Source organism: Felis catus, chromosome A1 (genome assembly GCF_018350175.1).
Source record: "Felis catus isolate Fca126 chromosome A1, F.catus_Fca126_mat1.0, whole genome shotgun sequence".
In the NCBI taxonomy this organism is placed as follows: Eukaryota; Metazoa; Chordata; class Mammalia; order Carnivora; family Felidae; genus Felis; species Felis catus.
Window position 1 is genome coordinate 104,223,635 of NC_058368.1, and position 24,206 is coordinate 104,247,840.

Consider the following 24,206-nt stretch of genomic DNA (forward strand, 5'->3'; position numbering starts at 1 on the left):
CAACACAACCAAACTCACGTAGCTCTCTGCTGACATTTATAACAAAAGATAATCCTGCAGATCTGTTTCTGCACACTGGATTTTTGTGTGAGTTTTGGAAGAACACAATTTCACCTCCTTTTAAGTGGTTGAGAAATAAACAAAATCACAATGCTTATTATGGAAATACACAAGTTCCAATTTGCCAAAATAAAGTGTCTATGACACATACCTGGGAGGTTTTGGCATGCCCTAAAGACGCTGTTTGCCTTCTGTCATTATACGTTTACCAAATGATTGTGAGTTTTGAATAATGCAGCGGGCACTCCCATTTGGGCATGGAAAGCTTTGGGAATGTAAACTAAAAAAACAAAAGTAGTATTTTATATTGATATGACTATTACAAAATAGAAGTCAGTTCCTTTTTGAAACCTAAAGTCACATAATACCAAGGATAATGATGAAAAAAAGTTCAAAGTGTTTAAGAGCAAAAAAAAAAAAAAACCCCAAAAACCTTTAGGGGCACCTGGGTGGGTCAGTCGGTTAAGCGTCTCACTTCACCCAGGTCATGATTTCATAGCTAGTGAGTTTGAGCCCTGCATTGGACTGTGTGCTGAGTCTGGAGCCTGCTTTGGATTCTGTCTCCTTGTCTCTCTGCCCCTCCTTGACTCATGTACTCTCTCTCTCTCTCAAATATAAACATTTAAAAATTAAAAAAAAAAAAAAGAATAGCACTTACCTTAACATTTTTTTAATAAATAAAACTATATAAAAAATATTTTTCAAAACCTGTTAGAAGTTGCTGACTCAGTCAGCTCTCCCGAATAACTGAATCAAATCTGGGGCGTGGGGGATTGTCAGAGCCCTCTGCCTCCCTCTGCTCAGCCGTATTCTGTGTTTTGTGTCATTGACCCAAACCCTCTTTTAAACTTTCTTGTTCCTTCCATGTGTTCCATTCTGGAAAAATCCAAACCATCCAGTCTGACCAAGCAACGCTCTATTAGTAGAATGTAAAGCTCCACCTTAGGCAGTAACTAAAGCCTCTGAAATTGCGATTCCTCTGACCTTTTGGACATTCCTTATTCTTACCTTCCCTGACCTGCCTCGGGCCACTGGCTCACTCCGGACAATTCATTTTAGACACGCCTCCCTGGCTGGTGCTCCCTAGGATGGGTTGGAGCTGTGCACAGTGTCTGAAGGTGAGAGATGTTCTGGTCCCCAACCTGACCCCGAGGACCAGCAGGACCAGAAGTTCAGCCACTAGTGGTCAGCAGCCCAGTCCTGCCTGGCTCTTTTGGGCATTCCACCTCTGCTCTTAGTGGTTTCTGAATGAGCCCTTTCAGGCTCTCCGCGAGGGATAGATTCAGACCCTCCCTTCTGAATGGAAGGCCAAAGAAATCTCCGTATTTAACAACAACAAGAAACAAAATAAATAAAAATGTCTTTAAAATATTCTTAATGTGTCAGAAAGAGCTAAATACTATTCCAACTGGCATTTAGTATAGGTGGATGAAACTCACTTAAAAATTGTTTAATCACTGAATTTCTTTATAATTTTTTTATTCGCCACGCTCTTATAAAGCACCAAATGGCAAAAGGGACTTTGTCCTGTGCACGCACACCCTCATTATGCCTCTCCCCCAGTTTTTTAATATGATAAGGCCTTAGAAGTTATGTCATCCAAAGCAAACCTTCTTAGTAAGAGAAAATGCATTTTCTGCTCGTGGATGTGTCCGCAAGCCAAGGAGAGAGACCTGAGAAGACACCAAACTTGCCAATACCTTAATTTCAGCTTCCTAGTCTCCAAACTATGAGAAAATAAGTGTCTGTTGTTGAAGCCACTCGATCTGTGGCGTTTTATTATGTCAGCTCTGGCAAGCTAATACAGTATGTATACCAATAATTGGACTCCTATGTATGTAAACACGAGAATTGAAAGTATATAACCGCACAAAAAATGTGTACATAAATGTTCACAGCAGCATTATTCATAACAGACCAAATCCCAAATATCCATCACGTGATGAATCGATAAAATGTGCCATCTATATACAAGGAAATATTATTCAGTAATTAAAAAGAATGTAATACCGGTAAGCGTTACAACATGGATGAATCTTAAAAACAGTATGCTAAATGAAAGAAACAAGATGCGAAAAGCTGCATATAACATGATTCCATGTAAATTCAATGTCCAGAAAAGGCACAGCTATAGTAACAGAAGGCCATTGTCAGAGATTGGAAATAGGAAGAAAAGAAAAGTGATAGCTGATGAATTCTTTTAGGGGTGTTGAACACGGTTTGGAATTAGCCGTGATGGTTGCATCACTAAAACCCACTGAATTATACATTGAAAAAGATAATTTTATGGTATGTGAGTTGTATTGCAGTAAAAAATCCAAAATGCCTCATCTTATTATAAATTTATTATAAATATTATTTATTATTCATCCAATATGTCACATAGAAAGGAGGTAAATAGGCAAAGTTCAAAAACATGGTCAGACAAATACAGGGTTTGTATTTTAGCAACAGGAAGCTCAACTTCTTTTTTTTTTTTTCCCTTTTTATTGTGGTGTAAAATCAGAATTACAAATAAGTTTCAGCAATAGCACACAGATTCCCCACAAACATCTTTCACCCAGATTTCACAAATGTTAACATTGTATCGTATTTGTTTTATTCTTTTTTCTTTGCATTTATATATATAGTAGTATAATATAATGATAGCTAACATAAACAAAAATATAACATATATAACATACTGTATAATAATATTACACACACACACACACACTTTTTCTAAATTGTTTGAGAATAAGTTGTAGATATGATGCCCCTTTATTCCTAACTACTTCAGTGTATATTTCCTAAAAATAAGAGCATCCTTTTTTTTTTTTTAATTTTTAATGTTTATTTATTTTCGAGAAAGAGACAGAGCATGAGCAGGGGAGGGGCAGAGAGAGAGGGAGACACAGAATCTGAAGCAGGCTCCAGGCTCTGAGCTGTCAGCACAGGGCCCGATGCGGGGCTTGAACATGAATTGTGAGATCATAACCTGAGTTGAAGTTGGACACTCAACCAACTGAGCCACCCAGGCACCCCACTTTTAGATGACTACAAAGTCAGGAAATTATCGTTGATACAATATTACTGTCTAATCAACAGATGTTATTCAGATCTTTCTGATTATCTGCATAATGTCCTTTACAGTGAGAGAAGATCCTAGAACATGTACTGCCTTTGGTTCCATCTTTTTAGTCTCCATCAGTGGGGACACAGTTCCTCTGTCTTTTTCGTGTTTCCTTCGCGATTAAATTGAGATTAGGCATTTGTGGCGCAGAAGTCTCAGCGTATTATATCAGGAAGCACTTTATATCAATTCGTTACCTATGTGGTGACTTTAGCATTGATCCCTGGCTAGAGAGGTCTGCCAGTTTCCTCCACGGTAGGGTAACTACTTTTCCCTTGGTAGTGAATAACATTGTGAGGAGCTACATATCACAAGCCACCTCATCTTCCAGGTGAGGGTGAGGGTGCTGAGGGGCTGTTTCTGCTCTCGCCAGCTTCCTTCTCCTCTGCACCGTCCCAGCCTTTGCCTGAGCTCTCTGCCCTGTGGGTGGGTCATCCTCAGGATCCAGCTGCTTCCCAGCCCTGATCACTAAGGACACTTCCTGGGCTGTGCTGTGATTGGTCCTTTTCTAAATGCTTACACGATGGTCAGCAGGCTGCATACTTCTTGGGGGCAGGATTGGGTCTTATACACATTTGTGTCTTGGAATGTGTTAAAGTGTGGGGTTTTTTTCAATGAAGGAGCTCCTAGGTGAGAAGAGATCCAGTCAAAATGATTTGCTTAGGTTTTAACGGTTTTGTCACTTCACTGGGCCTTTAGACTTAACTGGGTAAATGACATGTAAAAAGAAGCCCTTTTGAAAGATAAAAATAAAGATGTAAATCCGTCTTGCTTCAAAATCAAACAATTCACTTCTGGAAGAGACCTAGGTAACCAGATATTCCAATCCTGGTAATTTATAAGAGAAATTTGAGGGCTCCTGCACAGCTTAGTTAAGCATCTGACTCTTGACTTCAGCTCAGGTCCTGATCTCATGGTTTGTGAGCTCGAGCTCTGAGTCGGGTTCTGTGCTAGGGATGTGGAATCTGCTTGGGATTCTCTCTCTCTCTGTCCCTCTCTCTGTGCCCTTTCCCAGCTCTCTCTCTCTCTCTCAAAATAAATAAACTTAAAAATATTTTTTAAAGATTGCCCACGATGAAGGTGAGCTGGGACCAAAACTCAGATCCCTGCCCAGGACTCCTTCAGAGGGCTAAATTACTTTTAGTCTTGGTCTAGTGCTTACACACACAAAGTACAGTGAACAAATTTCCTGGCCTTGGCAAATTAAGTGTGCTCCATTCATTTCTTTTTATTGAGGTAAAATTCATATAACATAAAATTAACTATTAATCATTTTATTTATTTATTTATTTATTTATTTATTTTATTTTATTTTATTTTATTTTATTTTAGAGAGAGATAGAGAACGAGGGAGAGGGACAGAGGGAGAAAGAGAGAGAATCTCAAGCAGGCTCCACACTCAGTGCCGAGGCTGACACAGGGCTCCCTCCAAGTCCCTGAGGTCATGACCTGAGCTGAAATCAAGCCAGACGGTCAACCGACTTGAGCCACTTAGGTGCCCCACTATTAACCATTTTAAAGTATACAATTCAACAGCTTTTGTCGCATTAGATTTTGTCGCATTTAAAAAGTTTTAATCTCACATGCGGTATTCTGTGAGATCCCTCCTCTTAAAATCCAGACAGAGTTATTTTCAGAGGCAGGGTGGGTGAAAGTTTGTGCAGAGAAGGATAAAATCAGTCCTTCCCGACTTCACCTCCTGTCCACCCCCCCCCAACCCAAAAACTCCAGCGAGGGAGAGGCTTAGTGAACCTTTTAGTGGAAACCTGCCAAAGGCAACAAATAAATCACTCCTTCAAGCGTCCTATGTGACTGCCAAAGTTTTTGCTGTCTTTTTATTTTCCCTGTTATGCTTTGGGTACAAAACAAACAAACAAACAAACCAAAATCAAAAATCAAAAAACGGGGCGAAAAAGTCCAGCAGCTTTGATGCCAATATTGGTTTGACTCATCATCCCACTGAAAAGAGCAAGGTCATGACTATTTAGGAACCCCTGCGGAGGTTGGGGTGGTGGGCTTGTCACGGGTCTGACACTCACCCAACCTTTGCAGCCTGAGTGGCTCCACCTCTCACATGGGTCTTTCCCCACATTTCCAGCCCACTGTGCGTCCTCTATTCTGGAGCTTGCTTTGGGGGGCAACTCATCTGGCTTCGAGGCAAAGCCCTGAGTTTCTTGAGTGGTCTTTTTAGAAACCTTGTTCGATCTCTTCAATCTGACTGGAGACCCTTTATATCTAAAATCTCCATGTATCGTGCCTGGGTGGCTCAGTCGGTCTGTGCGACTTTGCCTCAGGTCATGATCCCGCGGTTTTGAGCCCCGTATGGGGCTCCGTGCTGACAGCTCGGGAGCCTGGAGCCGGCTTCAGATTCGGTGTCTCCCTCTGGCTCTCTGCCCCTCCCCCACTCACCCTCTGTCTCTCTTTCAAAAATAAACGTTAAAAAATTTGACCTCTCTTTGTATTAACTGCTTTTCTTTAATTTGAGAAATACGTGTTAAGATACATCTGAAGTTCTTTCCCCATGCATGCCATTTGTCAGTCCCGTGTGGCACCTGAAGTTTAAATGCACGTGGCTCTTCCTCCCTCTGAGGAGTAAATCTGAATAGGAAAGATAAATAAGATAACGTTTATTTGACAAATGTTTTTTTTTTGAGCTTGCCTGAGGGTGCGTGCAGGGATCCAAAGGCGAATTAGACAAGCTTTTGGCACTCAGGGACTTACAGTGTGGTGAGAATTGTTACTTTGGGCTCACAGTAGCGCTCATTCACTGAACTTAACTGAGCGATCCCTAGGAGATGTTTGAAATTCTCATTTAGATCAGGGGAAGTGTGGTCTTATAGGACATCCTCAGGAAAAGGTAAACCTAAGAATTATTTTAATGTCTTCTCTTATGAACAATTCCTCGAAGGATAAAAAAAAAAACAACACTAATTAATTGGTGGAAGGGGGTAGGAGTCAATAAAAGGATGTTTTAGTTACATACAGATTGGAACTCTAATCCAAATGAACACATCTAGGGGCACCTGGGTGGCTCAGTTACTTAAGTGTCTTGATTTTAGCTCAGGTCATGATCTTAGGGTTGTGAGATCAAGAAGAAGTCATGAAAATAAAATATTAGGAAAGAACACATCATTTAATGTGTTCATCACTCTACTATGGAATATTAGCAAGGCTTGCCTTTAACTGTAATATGTGGTTATAGTATTAAAGTCAAAGTGTGGGTGGCACTGGGCTGCCCCCTTCTCTCCAAGAACTTCCCACCGAGCCCACAAAGGTGGATTCTTGATTCTTCTAAGTCTTGTTTGTTTTTTGGTGCTACCCTATCGTCAAGGCTGACTGGTCCAGAGCTGAATCCTGAGGGAAGAAGGGACAGTCAGTTTCTCTTTGATCGAGAACCATTTGAGGCAGCAAGCACTTGATGCAGAAAATCTCTGCCTGTGTTTGTGCTCAGCGAGGTTCCCAGAGATGCTCTGTCTCTGCCCTCTCAAAGCCTGGTGTCCCTCTTTCCCTGCATTTAGCAGATGCTCCTGGGTTCTCCCACAAGTGCCTCCACCCTTTGGTTTTTTTGCTTAAACTCTCTCTGTCTTCTCCCCCCCCAACCCTCCCCCCCCGCCTTTTTTTTTTTGGTCACTTGCAACCAGAGGAAACTCAATTTAACATAAAACAACACACATGTCTAATGCGATGTTAGTTTAGTGCTAACATGGAATTTATGGTTTATGGTAAAATGAAGATCACAGAGTCATGTTCTGCCTAATTCTGTCCTTTCTGGAGTACAAAAACTCTAAATAGCCACAACCAAAGTGTTTAGAATTACTTGAAGGTGAAGTTGAAGCAGTGTGATAGAAAATGATTTAAGGAATTTGTAAGAAAATGTGGGACCTGTTAAATACTAAACTTTTTTTTTTTTTTTTTTTTTTTTTTTTTGGTAAAGAATGTCTGTCTGTCTGTTAGACTTCCTTCCTTTTAGAAGCCCAGCATCACACGGGAGACTATTTTGAACCGTCCCTGCGAGTTACCATTCAGTTTCTTCTAACCCAATAAGAACCTTCTTTTTGATTAAGCACCAGATATGAATGTTATGCTGACCCACTCAGGATGTAAAAGTCCTAAGTCATTAGATGGCAGTGAGGTTTTAAAAACATTTGAACAGCAGGAAATAGAGCAGAACTCTCACCAACACATGCAGACTACAGTAGCAGCCACAAAGTATGTGGTATCCTGTTCTGCCACTTTCGTTGGGCTGGATGATGTTGTCTCACAGACCCGCTTGTCTTTGGAAGAACTTAATAGGTGCAAATTGTTTAGTATGGAGGAGGGCAGCAGAATTATCCCCAGGGACTCCACAACGTCTCAAGTACAGATGAAAGCGACAATCTCGGTTTGGTCTAACACTCAGGGTGTTTCCCATCAAACTAAAATCTTGGTAAGCACCTCTGGTTTCTTCTTCATGGTTTCTCTCATGAAAACAAACTGAACGGTTCTGTCCTTCCCTTACTTTTGGAAACAGCAGTATCTCTCTGTCCCTGAAAATCTCCATTCAGATTTGTCTGATCTCTTTTGTGCCCCTAAAGCAATGGCCTAAAAGTGGGGGCAGTGTTGGTTAAGTTAGGTGTGAGTGTTTTCTTTCCTTTTTTTTTTTTTTTTTGAGAATGAGAGAGAGAAAGAGGAGAGGGGAGGGGCAGAAAGAGAGGGGGATCTACACAGGGTTCAATCCCACGACCCTGGGATCATGACCAGAGCTGAAATCAAGAGGCGGACACTTAACTGACTGAGCCACCCTGGCGCCCTGGCTTCTGGTCTTGCATGTGTGTATCTGTGTAGACACGTGCATGTGTATTTTGATATCATCGTACCTTATCACATCCAAAAATTATGCTATCTACAGTGTTTCTAAATATGTAAATGGGAAACCATAATTAACCGTGTCTAAATTATGTACATGTAATTATAACTGTTGGAGTCACTGTTTTGGTATTCTTTCTTTGAAGTCCCATTTCTTTTTCTCACACTAATGTCCTAAGTCCCCATGACATATTTTGGACATCCTACATCTAATGAAAGAACCAAGGTGGAAAGATGGTGGAAATGCTGTTCTGGAAATCCAGAGAACCACTCAGTATGCCCGCGATGACCCCTGAATAGACAAACACTTCATTACTAGGAAGGGGATTATGTCCGTCCCTCCTTATCCTCAGCCTGTGGTTCTGTCAGAAACTACGAAATGTAAGCCAAGCATACTAGATTAGCTTTCTGCCTGGTTAATATATTATCTTCATTTCTAGAGAAGCATGTAAGCAAATGTGTCTCCCTCTTCCGGAACTTAATGTATATGGATATCCTGAAAATTCTCATTCCGGACTGCAGCAAACATTTACATTTCATATGAATAAATGAAGATGTCATCTCTTGAGCTATTTATCTCCTTATCATCCCCATAAACCAGGATTTCTCCAAAGGGTTTTGTAAAAAATAAACTCTTGGGATCTTTTCCTTCTTTCCATTATTTAGGAATGGAAAAGGTACCTACCTTACTCTTTCTGTCAGCCTCAACCCACAGACTGTGAAAACACATCAGTCACTTAATTTACACTTCTAAAGGAAAACAACACACACACACACACAACCTAACAAAGCAAACTCTATGGTTCTCAGATCATCGTACGTTTCTAAATAAAGTTTACGGGTTTGTATCTCAACTGCTATACTGAAATCCCTAAAACCCCAAGGTGACAAAGCAAAAGAAAGGGACCTGTGCTCTTGGAATCTGCAGCGTTCATGGGGGAGCCCGGTCGTGACTCTGCAGGGAACACTTCCACGTTCCCCAAGGAGCAAAGTCAACTTCTTGAGCAGCCCTTATTTCTGCCCCTTCTTCTTGACATATGTCCCACAAAGGCATAGGAAGAGATTGTGGTTTGCAGTCAAGCAGGCCTGGATTCCGCTTGTTCCTCAGAACCTTGCCCGTGAGGCCTTGACCAGTTCTGTCCGCATATGCTTCTTCCTTAGATGGATATAGCTCCCAGGATGGTGGCAGAATGGTCAGCAATCGTGACTGTTCCTGGTGGAACAGAGGTTGCCAAAGTGACATCCTGAGAAATGTAACAGTGACTCTCCCTCATTCCACACAATCCTGAGGCTTGAGTCATTTTTTCAGAAGATAGTAGCAGTGGGGAGGGCATCCTACCCCAGCATTCCTCGTCTGTGTTGTGACACAGAGAAATGCCTTGTGATGTGAATGGGTGTTCTGTCTCCGGGAGGCTGGAGGGCCTCAGGCTGCCCAAGGGCAGGGCCTATTTTTCTTATCTTTTCACTCTGGTGTCCGTATCAATATTCTCATTTCCATGCCAGGTGTGGCTGTGGTTGTGGGCCTGTAGGAAATGCTACACACAGCTCTTAGACTAGGGTAGACAGCAGTCTGGAGAGCAGTAGACGGTACTTATTCACGACGAATATCTGTAACCCCTGTGATTCAACAAATCCTTCTCAGGTCCATAAGGGGGTACGTATGAGGGCAATCGCCATGGCAGGTGCGATACAGGTGCCCACCCTGGGGGTGGGTGCTAGGCGTGGGAGGTGTCCACCGTGAAATCCAACGTAACAGCTTAGATGTAGACACAGCAAGACCGTGCTCAGGGAATAAAGGAAGAAAGCAAATGAGATCTACAACATGATGTCACTTACACAAACTGAACATTCGGGAGTACGAAATAACTATACATTTTATAATAACACAGGAGACAAAATAATACACATTAAACACTCAGAACTGTTGTCTGTGGGAAGTGGGAATAGGAGGGGAGAATGAAGGAAAGAGGAAGGGATGGATGAATGGATGGATGGATAGGGAGATAGATTGGTAGATGGATGAATGAATGAAGGAGATAGATGGATGAATGAATGAATGAATGAATGAATGAGTTGGGGCCCTGCGCAGAGGAATTGGGGATATGATTGCCTTAGCCCTTTGCTTTTGTATTCCTAAATAAAAAATAATTATCATTTTCTAGGTGTGTGACTTTTTTCTTTTTTTTAATGTTTATTTTTTTTGAGAGAGAGACAGAGACAGAACATGAGTGGGGAAGGAGCAGAGAAAGAGGCAGGCACAGAATCCGAGGCAGGCTCCAAGTCTGAGCTGTCAGCACAGACCCCTACACGGGGCTCAAACTCATGAATGGCCAGATCATGACCTCAGCCGAAGTCAGATGCTTAACTGACTAAGCCACCCAAGCACCCCTATCATTTTCTACGTGTGTAACTTTTGAAAACTTGGGAAGCAACTGTTCTGGGCAGTGCAAACATTTCCTTAGAAGCCCCCAAAAGTAGCAATTAATAGGAATTTAACAAAAGCTAGATGTCAAACTTGGAGAGGAAAAATGTGCACATAACCTGTTTTTCCCATTATAATTACAGAAGGATGATTTGTAAAGACAGGCCATTACACTGAATTAACATGTAAAGTCACTAAATATATTATATGAATTGTTTTAAAGAAATGCAAATGGTGTTGAAAGAAGATCATTAGGTAACCTAGGGGGTGTAAACTTGGAGGATTCACACCACTTCCTGAGAATTGTAGGGAATAGTAGGGGCACTATTTTCCCTTAGCCCTGTTCTGCTTGCCTTACCCCTGCCAAAAATGAGAGCCTGTTAGACCCTTCTGATTTCCACTCCCCCCCCCCCCCCGCCCCACCCCACCCCGTTCCCTGCCTGGTCAAAAGTATCTGGGAACTGTGTCTACAATGATTTTGAAACCAGTTTGGTTTGTCTTGAAGGTGGCTCTCCACCTGGGCGCTAGGGAAGGAGGGGGTTGGGGAGGATTCAGAGAAACGCTGATGAGTGGGAAGGACTTTGCAGGTGTAGGGAGCAGCGTGATTGAGGGCATGGAGGTAAGAATGGGGAGGACCAACACAGGAGCCTGTCTAGACATGGAGAAACTGTGCCCTGATCCCTGCACAGCTGCGAGGTTCCCCAGGCCCAGGCCTCCCATTGCAGCTCAGACCCAACAGCTACAGGTGATCACATGAGGGGAGCTGTCTCCTGCTGGGTGGGCCTGGAGCCAGTAGCTGCTCAATGAAATCTCATAGATTAAAATAAAAAGCCCATCACTACCAAGCGTGGTTTTCATTTCCCCTGGATACTTCTTAACTTCCCTCTGGCTGTGCTGCCCATCTCTAGGTGAGAGCCTGTCTCTGCCAGGTTCTACTTATTTGTTCCCTTCTGGTTCTTTCTTTCTTTCTAAGATTTTATTTTTAAGTAATCTCCACACCCAGTGTGGGGTTTGAGCTCACAACCCTGAGATCAAAAGTTGCACATTCTACCGACTGAGACAGCCAGCAAGGCGCCCCTGTTCCCTTCCATTTCTTTTCAAAAATGAACGTCTGATGTGTTTCAAATTTTTTTTTAACTTTATCTATTTTTGATAGAGAGAGTCACAGAGCATGAGCAGGGGAGGGGCAGAGAGAGAGAGAGAGAGACACAGTACAAGTGGGAGAGGGGCAGAGAGAGAGACACACACAGATTCCGAAGCAGGCTCCAGGCTCTGAGCTGTCAGCACAGAGCCTGACATGGGGCTCAAACTCATAAAGTGCCAAGATCCGTGACCTGAGCCCAAGTCAGCCGCTAACCGACTGAGCCACCCAGGTGTGCCCCTCTGGTGTGTTTCAAACCTGGGTGTTTCTGTGGTTTCTAATATACCCGTCTAATGTGCTGCGAAAGGAAGTGACTAGTTGTCAGACAGGAGGAGCAATTTCTCAGTTCCCAAAAGATTGCGATGGATAGCACCAAATGCCAATGGTTTAAATAAAAATCCTAAATACTTTGAATAATTTTCATCAGTTTTGTTGAGATATAACTCACGTACCATACAATTCACCCATCTAAAGTGTGTAATTCCAGTGGTTTTTAGTGTATGTCATTTTTAATATTTTTAAATTGTGGTAAAAATATATATGACAAACCTTGGCATTCTTTTCTATTTTTTATTAAAATCCCAGTTAAAAACATACAGTGTACTGTCAGTTTCGGGTGTAGAATTTAGTGGTTCATCACTTAAATATAATACCCAGTGCTCATCACAAGTACCCTCCTTAATTCCCATCCTCTCTTTCATCTATCCCTCCACCCTCCTCTGGTAACCATCAGTTTGTTTAAAGTTAAGAGCGTGTTTCTTGGTTTGCCTCTCTGTCTTTCTTTTCCCTTTGCTCGTTTGTTTTGTTTTGATTTTTTTTTTAATTTCACATCTGAGCGAGATCAGTGATGTTTGTCTCTCTCTGACCGACTTACTTTTCTTAGCGTAATATTCTCTAGCTCCATCCGTGTCATTGCAAATGGCAAGAGTTCATACGTTTTGATGGCTGAGTCGTATTCTATTGTATATGTATACCACAACTTCTTTACCCATTCGTCAGTCGATGGACATTTGGGCTCTTTCCAGTGTTTGGCTATGGTTAATAATGCTGCTGTAAACATCAAGGTGCATGTACCCCTTCGAATTAGTACTTTTGTATCCTTTGAGTAAATACTTACTAGTGCAGTTGCTGGATCGGAGAGTAGTTTTGTTTTTAACTTTTTAAGGAACTTCCATGCTTACAAACCTTGGCATTTTAAGGATACAATTCAGGGCCATTAGTTACATTCGTGATGTTATTGCAATCCTCACCTCAATCTATTTCCAAACTCTTTCATCGCCCCCAAACATGACTCTATAGAATATCACTGTACTATAGTTAGGCATAGATGGAAAGAGTTTTGTTGGTAAAAGAGGGTGTTGGACATCATCATCCTCTGCTGGTCGATCTCCGTGGCAGGTATCCTGACCACCCCCTGCTGTCTGTTTGCACCTGGGTGGGGAGCCTCAGCTTGGTGGTTCAGTCCCATTGTTACCTCAGGCTCCTCGCTGCTTTGCTCATCTCCAAGCCTGAAGGTTGGTCAGCTGGAGAGTTTTGTTTTCTCTTTCGGAGATTGCAGGGACTGAGGAAATGTCACCAGGCATGTAGGCCAGAGGACTTCAGACATAAGCCTTGCATTTTGCACATGTTTCTGCAACCATGTCCTTCAACTCCATTCCCCACTCCTATGTCCGCCTCCCCCAGGCGGACCATTTTCGCGTGTTTAGTATACTCTATTTTGTTTTACGTATTTTTGTTTTATGTAATTGTAGAATGCCTACAGTTATTTTGTACTCCTGCATTTTTAACTGTGTAAGTTAGATATCTAAGTCTGGACCTAGATAAAGGGATAAGGTTTCCCTTCGTTGTTTCTAGATTATCACTGAAACTGGCCTTTTCCCCACATATCCTCCCGGACACACCTCCTTGACTTACGTGAAGGAAAAATATACACGTGTCTCTTTACTAATAATACTCTGACCTTCAACTGGATGTCTTTTGTGGGCAGTATGTAGCTTCTAAGAGAAACTGTATTCCCTGGTTCCTGTCTTTTTAATTCTAAGTCACTATTCCAGAGGTTCTGTGTCCCTTTAGGGTTCCTAGTTGTAAGCACAGAGGCTGATTCTGACGGCAGAAAATGAAGGTACTGAAGACGTACCAATTGCTCACAGAATCGTGGGACGGCTAGGGGTCAAAAGAAGCTACATGCCAAGGGCCCCGGAACATGTCTGGGAAGGTCATTATTGCTGCCAAGAAAGAGTTGATGTTGTAGCTGCCATCCCCCACCAACACTGTGTATAAGCTGATGCTCTGTCCCAGCTGCCTTCCGAAATTGGCTAGAGCTACTAGAACAAATCTGCCACATTTCTATTGCTTTGGGTCAAATTCTGGGCCAGTGCATCTACTTGGCCAAACCTAGGCCTGCAAAAGAAATGGCTGGCTGGCTTTTTTAGCATCTATAGAGTGGGAGGCAGACCCTGTGTCTTGCTGAGACTCCAATGGTGAGGAGTTCTCCAAACATAAGAAGACAGTTCAGAGGGTGAGTGGGAAAAAAGTTACAGGTGTTCCCTACCGGCAGGAAACCTCTGGCGTTCTGTACGGGTCTGAGTCACAGCTTAATTTTACACAATTTCGAAGAATAATGTAGACTGGAGTTTGTCAGTCTCCCTTTCCTCCTGTTCTGAAAATGAAAAGATATCCTCGGGGACTTTCTTCTAGAAAGTTTGTTTATTGAGGCAGAAATTCTCACTGCAAAACTTCACAGTATTTTTTTTTTTTCAAATTTACACTGTTGTGGTTGGAATATATCTATGTATTTCATAGGTGCAAGTGTTTTTCATAGTAAGCTTAACTGAAGCTTCTCTCCAAGATTCTAATCATCTTTTTATTCTGAGCTAATATTTACAGCTTTGTAATTCTTTTTTTTTTTTTTTTTTTTTACTTATTTTGAGAGAGAGAGAGGGAATGCGTGTGCGTTGAGCAAGCGGGAGAGGGCAGAGAGAGAGGGAGAGAGAGAGAGAGAGAGAGAGAGAGAGAGAGAGAGAGAATCCCAAGCAGGCTCTGCACCAACAGTGTGGGGCTTGAACTCAAGGACCACAAGATCATGACCTGAGCTGTCATCAAGAGTTGGAGCCTTAACTAACTGAGCCACCCAGGTGCCCCACCTTTGTAATTTTCAAAGTTTGTTTTCTATCACCTTTCGTTTTTTAAGCTGGCAATGTTACAATTTTTTTTTAAGTTTATTTATTTATTTTGAGAGAGAGGGAGCACAAACAGGGAAGGGGCAGAGAGAGAGGGAGAGAGAGGATCCCAAGCAGTTCTGAGCTGTCAATGAGGAGGCTCAATCCCATGAACTGTGAAATCACAACCTGGGCTGAAATCAAGAGTCAGATGTTTAACCGACTGAGTCACCCAGGCACTCCTAGATTTTCTTTTAAAAAGTGTATAGCTTATATTACTATAAGGTAGAAGAAGAGAAAAAATAAGTCATCGCAAGAACAAAATACAGAAAAAAAATATACTGTTGTTTTTGTAACCAAATCCTAGTAACCTAGTAACAAGGAGTTTTGTTAGTGAAACCTCAGTGTATTTAGATTGTTTTATGTCTCAGGTAAATAGGAAAATCATAATTCTTGTCCGTTAATTGATAGTCTATATGTGATTACTAGTTGGAAGTTTCACTCTTTTTATTCTGTGAATTCTCAAAATGTTAGTTGACTTCACTGAGACCCTATTTTTCTGGCATCTTTGATAAGTAATGGCCTTTGAGCTGTCATTGCTGCTTCATACCAAAGGTACCTCTCACCATTTCCTGTGGCTTTATGCTGAAAGGTACTATATTTACTTAATGATTTTATATCCTATTGCTGTCCCCCAAGTCCCAATCAAATCGGCGAGAGAGACTCAGTGTAGGAACTAGGTGCTTACCTTTCACAAGACAATTGTCAATTACAAAGCAGATCGGATTCCAGACCTAAAGATTGTCTTAGACAGAGTAGATGTTTTCAGTAAGACAACAGGCACCGGTGAAAGAGAACACTGTTGGGGGGAAGAGGGAGGAGGTGATTTGTGCAATTTCCTTTAAAATTTTTAGAAATTCACGGTCTAGCGTGCTGCTGAAGCCTGTTCTTGTCTCCTGCTAGGATAGGCAAACGTCTGTGACCTCCCCAAGCCAGAGGATGCAGAAAGAAGCCGGAGCAGTAGGGGAAGGGAAGGCCAGCCAGATGGTGGAGGCATGGAAAGGAGGGTCAGAGTAAGGGTGAGGGTTGGGGTGCTAATTAGCTTTTCTTGCCTTGCCAGCAGTCTGTGGCAAGCAGATGACTGCACCCTTAATACTACCCTTTTTCTGGCCAGCAGGCAGCAGTGGTTGATGCTGTGGTTACGCAGAGAGTGTGCTTTTTTTTTTTTTCCCTCTTCAAAACGTGGAAGTGGTGGAGAGACATACAAAGCGAAAATCTTGGTTTAAGTATTATAAGATCTCGGGATAAGAGATCTTGTCTCTTTCCATCTTTTGCAAGGTGCCCATTAACTGCGTGCCCATTCCTATTTTGATAATATTAACCGGAAGCGATGTATTCTTTATATTATAAAAATCAATGCGAACCAAACTGTGCTTGGATATCTAAAAAACAATCAATAAAATGACAAAAACGGGCTATGAAATCTAAACGCAACTCAACCTTAGAGAGAGGTCAGCTTACAGATAATTATAAAAATACTCAGTAGAGCACATGTCAGAAGTACATTGGCCTTTCTTTACACACGCTGTCAGTTTCTGTGGGGTGGGAACTGTGTCTGATTATTTTGTAATGTCTCTAGAGCTGGCCATACTGGTATTCACTGAAAGTTTACGAAACGGAATCAGATTCTAGTAAGGCAGTCATTACATGTACTATGCAATATTTGTACGGTTATTGACTCTATGCCAAGATAAATATTAGTAAGCATGACAATGTAAAAGAGTTAACACTTTGAAAATGCAGTGTTGTTACAGGCACACATTTTTCTCAGTACTGGTATGATGTTTTATATGCTAAGTTGATGGGAAGCTTTTAAAATGGGGAAGTAAAAATTCTAATTATCTGTTTTTGTAGAGGAAGGGAATGGAATAAATATTTCCTTAGCACCGAATATGTACCAGATACACTGTGTGCATATTAACGTATTGAATTCTATCAACAACCCTGTAAGGCAGTTCTTTCTCTGGGTTTTACAAATGAGGAAATGGAGGTTCACAGATGTTAAGTAACTCACTAGAGGTCACATAGTGTATGACTGTGCAGGATTCACACTTGGGTATTCCTGATTCTGAAGCCTGTGCTGTCCTGACTTTATGTTACCTGACCCTAATAGATCTCCATTGGTCCCCCAAATATTTTCAGTTTTGTTTGTCCAGTGATCAGTCAAATCGGCCTCTGAAGCCTTCTCCGTGTTCTTTCTCTCCTCCAGTTCCAGTGAAAGAAAGAGATTTGCCATTCAGGTCTTTGGTCAGTCTCCTAACTCAGATCATTTGGGGAGCATTAAGAGACAAATGGGAAGTGAAATGGTGTGTTTCTGGTGATCTAGAACAGAGAACTAATTCTGATTATGACATACAGTGCTGTGATTCCCTTCCACCAAATTTCCAAACTGTCACATTCACTTGCACTTGTTAATATATGACACATGTATCTTATTCTTGTATTTGATTTTTGTCTTACTGGCTGAACGTCTTTTAGATGTAGCAACATGTCTGATATTAACCAGAGTCCACTTGGGGTGGGTTATGTATCTACGGTTCTCTTTCTCAATGCTTAGCATGCAACTCTCAATTTTTAAAATATGCATTTTTGATCAAGTAGTTTATTTCCTGCAATTTCTTCATCAACAATTGTAACCAAATTTGGAGGAAGCGTTTGAGATGACATAGTAAACCTGAAACTGAAATAGGCCGTTGGTATTGAAAGAGAAAAAGCTTTCCATTATATGTTATTATTTATCACCTAGTACTACTTTACCAATAATGGATAGTCATTTATTTTTTTTTATTTTTTTTTTCAACGTTTATTTATTTCTGGGACAGAGAGAGACAGAGCATGAACGGGCGAGGGGCAGAGAGAGAGGGAGACACAGATTCGGAAACAGGCTCGAGGCTCTGAGCCATCAGCCCAGAGCCCGACGCGGGGCTCGAACTCACGGACCGCGAGATCGTGACCTGGCTGAAGTCGGACGCTTAACCGACTGCGCCACCCAGGCGCCCCATGGATAGTCATTTAAATAGATGTTAGGATCACATTCTTACTTTCAGACAAGAATAATAAAAAACTAAGTTTTCCAAATGGAATTCTTATAAAGTCTTCAAATAATTGTTTTGAGAAGTTTTATGAGTATCTCTCGACTCATGACTATGCAAGTCCTTTGCTCAAAGGAAGTATACTGAAGTATCTCTTAGATAAGGTGGACTCGTGAAATATAAGAGAGTGGTGAAGGCCAGGGTCCTAAGAGCATCCTTATTGTATGTCGCTCTACTCCACTATGGATGCCCGTGGACAGGAAAGTAACAGTATTTCCTCATCTGCAGTGTCCCCCAAGGACATTCTTCTGCCTTAAAGAGTCTTACGATTTGGTTGAAATGACAAACCAAAAAGCAATATGCTAGGTTCCAAATGACTGCTGTAGGTGATAATGCCACAGGAGTTCATAGGAGGAATGACATTTTCAGTATTTTAGGGTGAAGCAGACATTTTGGATTCATTTTACTTTTAAAAATAAAATTGCTGGGCTCACCCCCTGTGACTTGCCTTTTCCCTGTGACAGTTGAGACCTCTTTTCTCCATTCCTCACTTTGAGATCAACGCAGATGAAATCCCTTAAAGGAAGTGTAGAGTAAATGACAAAAACGAAGAGGTTAAGATTAAAGAAGTGAAACCAATTTCTTTTGAATGACAACAGGTTTCTGAAAACCTCGTGAGGGAGCTGATTCAAGTCACCACAGGGTGATTTTTCTAAGTGAATGTCACAACGGAACTTGTCTACAGTCATGGCTGTCCTGGCCGGTTGTCTGACCCAGTAGCTTCTGGTAGGTAATCGTGTACTTGCTTATATGGTTCTGCATGTAACTCAAGAGCCCCAGCGAGACTAAGGGCAGGAGCTGTGTGCTATACTTTCTCTCTGTTGTCCACAACAGTGTCTCATAACTTTGAACTCTTTTTTAATAAACCTAAAATGCTCTCCTGCTCCCTCCAATCTAAAAAAGCCCCTTAGAAACAGAGGCTTTCTGTCTTTCTTCACTACAGCCATTTGGGAATCACAGTTTTTACAAAGCCTGTTTGGCTGAGAAAATTTAAGACAAATTTTAAGTCGAGTCAAATTTTAAAATATGTGTTATTAAACCTGTAGGCATTTTTTTTTGCTTTTGAAATATAAAATATGATATTATAATACTAAATATCCTTTATAAGTCACAAAGCTACCCCCGTTTCTGATAACTCCCTTTTTCCTCCCTTCTCATCCCCTTCCTTCTTAAAAATTGTTTCTCTACTTTTAGTGAATTAAACTGACGGTGTGCCTTCAGTTGTTTAGAAAGTTGTTACATTGGGGCGCCTGGGTGGCTCAGTCGGTTAGGCGTCCGACTTCGGCCCAGGTCATGATCTCATGGTCCGTGAGTTCCAGCCCCGCGTCGGGCTCTGTGCTGACAGCTCAGAGCCTGGAGCCTGTTTCAGATTCTGTGTCTCCCTCTCTCTCTGCCCCTCCCCTGATCATGCTCTGTCTCTGTCTGTCTCAAAAATAAATAAACATTAAAAAAATTAAAAAAAAAAAAAGAAAGTTGTTATATTATTAAAAGAATTTAGGGGTACCTGGGTGACTCAGTCCATTAAGCATCCGACTCAGCTTGGGTCATGATCTCATGGTTTGTGGGTTTGATTGAACCCCCTATGTCGGCTTTGCGCTGACAGTGCGGAGCCTGCTTGGGATTCTCTCTCTCTTCCTCTCTCTCTCTCTCTCTCTCCCTCTCTGCCCCTCCCCCACTCCCACTCTCTCTCAAAATAAATAAACTTAAAAAAACAAAAAGGATTTTGGTCCCTGGATTACTAGAGATTGATATTTGTATGTGATCAATAGAATGATCAGTGACAAAATATATAATCTTACAAAGTAAAAAGAATATAGTAGTGAAAAGTAGAAACTATTTTTTCAGATTTCTTTCTTTTTTCTTCACGAAATTCTCAGTTTTGTAGTATTCATGTTCCAACATATTCCGATCTTTCTAAGACAAGACAAAAATGGCAGCAATTCTTTTCTTTCTTTCTTTTTTACTTTTTAGTTTATTCATTTATTTTGGGAGAGAGACAGAGTGGGGGCAGGGTGGAGAACAAGGGAGAGCGAGTCCCAAGCAGGCTCTGTGCTCAGCACTTCAGCAGCCGTTCTTTTCTTTCTTTTTTTTTTTTTTTAAATTTTTTTTCAATGTTTATTTATTTTTGGGACAGAGAGAGACAGAGCATGAACGGGCAAGGGGCAGAGAGAGAGGGAGACACAGAATCGGAAACAGGCTCCAGGCTCTGAGCCATCAGCCCAGAGCCCGACGCGGGGCTCGAACTCACGGACCGCGAGATCGTGACCTGGCTGAAGTCGGACGCTTAACCGACTGCGCCACCCAGGCGCCCCATCAGCCGTTCTTTTCAAGTCACAGCTTTCAGCCTGAACACCTCTGCCTTCATTACTCAAATACATTTTTTGTTTTATTATTTAAAAATGTTTAATTGAAGTATAATTAGCAATTATATTCGTTCAAATGCACCTTTGAAATCTCAACAAGTCATTGTTTTAAAAAAATTAAATAACCCAAAATAAATAAATAAACCAAAAAATGGCTGTGTTCACTTTCTAATTCCTGAAGAAATCACACAGATTGTATAGCATGGGTGTGCAAAATGAAGAATTCACAGAAAATTTGAAATTCAAGCAACAAATAAGGTGGAAACTTGTCTACTTACAGAAAAAGGTAGAAAGTGCATCTCAGGAGTTTTAAAATCTAAACTAAAAGAGACCAGAATATGGTTTTTTTAAGTTTTGGTAAAATTTACATACAGTGAAATGAGCATCTTAAGCGTACAATTTAGTGATTTAGTGAGCTTTGACAACTATGTCCATGCACCTGTGAATGTATCATTCCAGAAAGTTCCTTAATGCTCCCTTCCAATCAATGCTCGCCACCTTGGACATCCACTGTCCTGATTTCTTTTTACAAAGATTCCAATTATTTGTTCTTGGCTTTCATATACATGAATCCCATAAAATGTACTTTTTCTTTGCTCACTATAATGTTCGTGAGATTCATCCGCATGGTTGAACGTATCTGTGGCTCATTCTTTCTCATTGCTGAATAGTACTTATACCATGATTCACTTGTCTATTCTCTTGATGGACATTTGGATGGTTTCCAGTTTGGTCTGTTATAAATAACACTAGCATGAACTTCTTCCACAAGTCTTTCAGTAGAAATGTGCTTTCATTTGTCTTAAGAGTAGAATTACTGACCTGCAGGGTAGGTACATTTTTTTTTTTAATTTTTTTTTTTAATGTTTATTTATTTTTGAGACAGAGAGACACAGAGCATGAACGGGGGAGGGTCAGAGAGAGAGGGAGACACAGAATCTGAAGCAGGCTCCAGGCTCTGAGCTATGAGCATAGAGCCCGACGCGGAGCTTGAACTCACGGACTATGAGATCATGACCTGAGCTGAAGTCGGACACCCAACCGACTGAGCCACCCAGGCGCCCCACATTTTTTTTTTTTAAGTTTATTTATTTGAGAGAGAGAGGGGAGGGGCAGAGAGAGGGAGAGAGAGAATCACAGGCAGGCTCCACACTGCCAGTACAGAGCCCAACATGGGGCTCGAACTCAAGAACCATGAGGTCATGACCTGAGCTGAAATTAAGAGTCAGATGCTTAATTGACTGAGCCACCCAGGTGCCTCTAGCATCATCTAACTTTATGGAAAAATTCCTGAAAAATTGGTGCATAAAGCTAATTTTTTTGTAAATCAAATCACTTACTGAAATAAGTCTTCCCCTACTTTAATGTCTAGCTCAGATTCTCTTTTTCTACAATGTCCTCTCATGCTGTCCTGGCCTGCGGGGATTTATTCATTCCCCAGATTTTAGCATTCCCAGTGATATGACACTTATCATCAACACCACTCCCTTGGACCTCTGTCTTTCACAGCTTGATTGATTGACCTATTTAATCCATGTATATATTTCATGGATATCTTTATTGAGGGATCGAATCACATTTCACACTTAAAAAAATTTCTTTTGGTTGCTTGGGTGGCTCAGTCGGTTGAGTGTCGGACCTCAGCTCAGGTCATGATATCGTGGTTTGTGGGTTCGAGCCCCGCCTGGGGCTCTGGGCTGACAGCTCAGAGCCTGGAGCCTGCTCCAGATTCTGTGTCTCCTTCTCTCTCTGCCTCTTCTCTGCTTGCACTCTATCTCTGTCTCTCAAAAATAAATGTAAAAAAATTTTTTTTCTTTCATAGGATGCAGCATAGTGCCTTGCACACAAGAGTTGCTCGATAAAATTTCCTGCTTAATTGCCTTTCTATCTTAGTTTTGCCTTAGGCAAGGTGTTGATGCAGTTTAAGTAATTTACTTGTTTTAATTATATGGCAATTCCCCCAATTTTCCATTTTTGTTGACTACTGGAAGCCAGGCCTAAAGATAATTGTTGACTAAAATCTGGTTCCTTTACCACCTTACTAATTCCTAGTTTAAAGCACCCTTTGCATATTGTGGTTTGAAATAAAAAGCACACCGTAGGAGATTAGGGAGTCCGTCTGGGGTTTCCCTCTAATTCTCCCTGGGGCCTGTGGTTTGCCATTTACAGGTCTCCACAAAGTACCGGATTCATCTTCCAGTCCCTGGAGGCTGACATGCTTCCAAGCCCAGCTTGGAGATCGTCTGTTTGCTCATAGTGACTTCCTCCCCAGCACAGAGGACTGTCTGGCTCTCGGTGTGCCTGCACTCCTTTGTCCATGCCTCTTTGTCAGTATCTGACACGTTGAGGCAGAATTTATTTCTGTTTGCCTGTCCACGACTGGCCTGTTGAGCTCCTCAGAGCAGGAATCATGTACCTCAGTGGCCTGTGCTCTGCATGTAGTAAGTCCTCCACGAATGTTTGATGAAGAAATGCATGGATTAATGGGTAGATGAAAATGGCTTTTTAGGTATCCTAAACCTTTAAGAGTTTCTATTGCATGTATGCACGTATGTACATAAGCTGTTCGCCCACTGTGGGGCTTGAACTCATAGCCTTAAGATAGACAAGCTCTGCTGACTGAGCCAGCCAGGCACCCCTGTATTTTAACATTTTTTAAAATATGCAGACCTTTAAAGAATTTTATCCAGAAAAGGACCATTTAGGTTAATTCTCTTACTCTCCCTTAGTGAGGTAGACACATATTGTTTTTTTTTTTTTAATGTTTTTATTTATTTTTGAGACAGAGAGAGACAGAGCATGAGCAGGGGAGGGGCAGAGAGAGAGGGAGACACAGAATGCGAAGCAGGCTCCATGCTCTGAGTTGTCAACACAGAGCCCGACACGGGGCTCGAACTCACAGACTGCGAGATCATGACCTGAGCCGAAGTCAAACGCTCAACCGACTGAGCCCCCCAGGTGCCCTGACACATATTGTTTTTGCTCGTCCAGCATCCCTTGCCCAGCATCCCTTCATCACTTTCTGGGACATACTCCTCATTCTTCTTGGAATCCCATCCCACGTGGTTTGGTGAGGGTAGCCTTGACTCCAGACTCTCCCTGACCCCTGCCTATCATCGTGGTGGGTTTTGGCCTAGGCCTCTCCAATCAAAGGATATAGTAATTGTTTCAGGGCTGAGGAAGCGACCCAAACAAGCAAATCTGTTTTCCTGAGATTAGCTATATTGGGACATACTAGGAGAACTTAGGTGTGGAGTGGCCCAGAAGCCAGCTCTTCCACCTTGTAGAGAGAGCTTGTGTTGGAATAAAACCTACAGGTGGAGAAAAGCAGTGTAAAGAGATATGGAGGACCATTCTGATGACCAGGATTGCAATCTTCTAGTGGTGTGGACCAGTTTATATTTATATTTCAATCACATTGAAGTTTAATATCTCTCAGATTTTTCATGTTTCCTGTCTTCCCTGAGATTGATTCCAAATCTAAGGAGATTCTTTACAGCTGTTGGGAAAGCCATCTACTTTTTGGATTTACTCAGTTTCCACGCTGGGCTGGCCTTTTCCAGATGTGATTTCTTGCGGCTCCTGAGTATGTTGTCCTCTGTCACCTCTGTCCTCAAGGCTTCTGCTGAGTTGTACACAGTTCCACCATGCTTCTGGCGGCCCATTCATCTGGGTCAATCTACAGCTTTCCTGTCTCATTCTCTCATTTCAATCTGTTGGCCTCTCTTAGCTCCTCTACATCCTTCTTTTATGGAAAAAGGGAAAGTGTGTTAGGATTCTCCAAAGAAATAGAGTTTTTGTTCTTTTCTGAGGGCAATTTTATTTTTATTATTTATTTTTTTAATTTAATTTTTTTTTAAATTTACATCCAAATTAGTTAGCATATAGTGCAACAATGATTTCAGGGGCAGATTCCTTAATGCCCCTTACCCATTTAGCCCATCCCCCCTCCC

At 41.7% G+C, this 24,206-nt stretch overlaps 1 long non-coding RNA gene across 3 annotated transcripts; it reads right to left on the reverse strand.

The window, feature by feature from the left end:
• Positions 1–5,628: 5,628 nt before the first annotated feature.
• On the reverse strand, positions 5,629–14,393 carry LOC109500113. Of its 3 annotated transcripts, none has more exons than XR_006598545.1 (3): positions 12,698–13,211; positions 8,925–9,800; positions 5,629–5,770 (listed from the first exon to the last, which is right to left on the reverse strand). It is a non-coding gene; the product is annotated as an uncharacterized LOC109500113 (long non-coding RNA). The 3 variants fall into 3 exon arrangements; XR_002157749.3 differs by lacking the exon at positions 5,629–5,770 and adding an exon at positions 5,829–6,526; XR_002157748.3 differs by lacking the exon at positions 5,629–5,770 and having other exon boundaries at positions 8,821–9,800; positions 12,698–14,393.
• Between the last annotated feature and the right edge of the window lie 9,813 nt (positions 14,394–24,206).